Source organism: Arachis hypogaea, chromosome 14 (genome assembly GCF_003086295.3).
Source record: "Arachis hypogaea cultivar Tifrunner chromosome 14, arahy.Tifrunner.gnm2.J5K5, whole genome shotgun sequence".
In the NCBI taxonomy this organism is placed as follows: Eukaryota; Viridiplantae; Streptophyta; class Magnoliopsida; order Fabales; family Fabaceae; genus Arachis; species Arachis hypogaea.
In genome coordinates this window covers 116112307-116114216 of record NC_092049.1, presented here as the reverse complement: position 1 = coordinate 116114216, position 1910 = coordinate 116112307, and the positions used below count along the sequence as shown (strand labels likewise).

The 1910-nt window shown below is 51.5% G+C and overlaps 1 pseudogene; it reads right to left on the bottom strand.

The window, feature by feature from the left end:
* Positions 1-1088: 1088 nt before the first annotated feature.
* LOC114925215 (2-hydroxyisoflavanone synthase-like) lies at positions 1089-1679 on the bottom strand (annotated as a pseudogene).
* Positions 1680-1910: the final 231 nt, after the last annotated feature.

Below are 1910 nucleotides of genomic sequence, written 5' to 3'. Positions count from 1 at the left end.
GTTTGCTGGTTTGGGATGTTCTTTATGGTTTTCTCTTGGTGGGGGGTTATGTCGAGGTGCCGTGCTGCCGTGTCGTGTGCTGCCGTGCTACCGTTTATTGGCGACTACGATTTGGCTTACATCCTTGTCGTTTATGTACTCCTTTGCGACGCTCTGGATGTCATGCATGGTCCACACTGTTCTGGTAGTTAGGTGTTTCCGGAAGTCTTCATTCATGAGCCCGTTAGTTAGGCAAAGGCTTGCGACTGAGTCCGTGAGTCCGTCGACCGTTAAACATTTATCGTTGAAGCCGATTGAGGTACTTTCTCGTGGACTCGTCTTGTCTCTGGGTGACTCCTAATAAGCTGATGGGGTGTTTAGCTTTGGTGATTCTGGTGGTGAATTGGGCCATGAACTTTCGTGAGATATCGTGGAAGCCAATTATGGATCCGTTAGGGAGGGCGTTGAACCATTTAATCGCTGGCCCGGCTAGGGTTACCGGGAAGGCCCTACCTCGGACCGCGTCAGCGGCCCCTTCTAGGTCCATCCTGGCCTTGAAGGCCGTTAGGTGCTCCTGGGGGTCCTTGGTTCCGTCATACTTCATATCCGTAGGTTTTTCGAAGCCTTTAGGGAGTTTTGCTTTCAGGATTCTTTCAGTGAAGGGAGTGGCTCCCATTATCATGTGGTCACTTCTTGTGCGTTTGGCCTCTCGATGTCTTCGGTCGTCGTCCGTGTCATGTTGATGAGCCGGGTTGCGTGAGACGCTGCGATCATACCTTTTGCCGTGTCGTCATTCAGGCATCCTGTCGTGTCCATGGTCACGGGAGATGCTGCAATTGTATCTCTTGGCATCTCGCCGTTCTGGCGATCCGCCGTGCCTGGTTTCATGGCGAGATCTTGATCTGGAGGTTGCGTGACTTCCGTTTTCGGCGTTGTGCTTTTCTTTGGGTGTAACTCAGCCTTTGAGGTCTTGCACCCCGAGGCACAGCTCTTGGATTATCTGGACCGCCTTCTCTCCTAGGCCGTCGGGTGGCCGGGTTTCAGTGGGAGGATGATTGTCCTCTCTTGGTTGTTGCTGGGTTGGGGTTGGTTGGCGATGTGCGCACTTATTATCCTCCCGTGGGTGGGAGGAGTGTTATCTTGGAGTTCGGGAGTTGGGGTGTTGGGTGGAGGATTGCTCCTCGAGGTTCTCCGTCATGCCGCCACGATTTGGCTGTCCCCCGCATCTGTGCAAGAATCTTGAGAACTTTCTTGATCTCTTGGCTCCTGAGAGGTCTGAGTTTGGCCACGGTGGTAGCGTTTAAGGAGGTTGTTCATGATGAGCTTCCTTATGAATTTTCAGTAAGGTCCGAAGGGGATCATGGCGACAGAATTGTCATAGGTGAGGCGGCGGATGGCAGAGGTTTGGAACCTGGTGTTGAAGGAGGTGACCTCGTGGGTTTGGAGGAAGAGCTTGAAGAGTTCAAAAGAAGAAGCAACCACGGTGGGCATGGAGCCGAAATAGAGGGAGAAGATGGGGCCATGGCGCTTGGAGAGACGGATGAGGGAGTGGTGAATGAGAGGGTCCAAGAGGTGGAGGTGTCCCACTAAAGGGAGGCGAGACTTTGGGCTCAGAGGACTTGGAATTTCACCGTTGGAGTAGGGCGAAGGTGCATAAAGAGTGTTATTACTAAGAAGGTGATTGCAAGTCGAAGAAACATCGTTCCTTTGGGATTTCGCCATTGGAGTAGGGCGAAGGTGTGTTATCACTGCAAGAGTGATGCAAGTTAAGAAAACATTATTCCTTTGGGATTTCGCCGTTGGAGTAGGGCGAATGTGTGTTATCACTGCAAAGGTGATGCAAGTTAAGGAAACATTATTCCTTTTTGCTCTCAATTACACGCAAGAAATCTGAGTTTGATGATTGCTCTTTTGGGTTATCCGCCATGCCA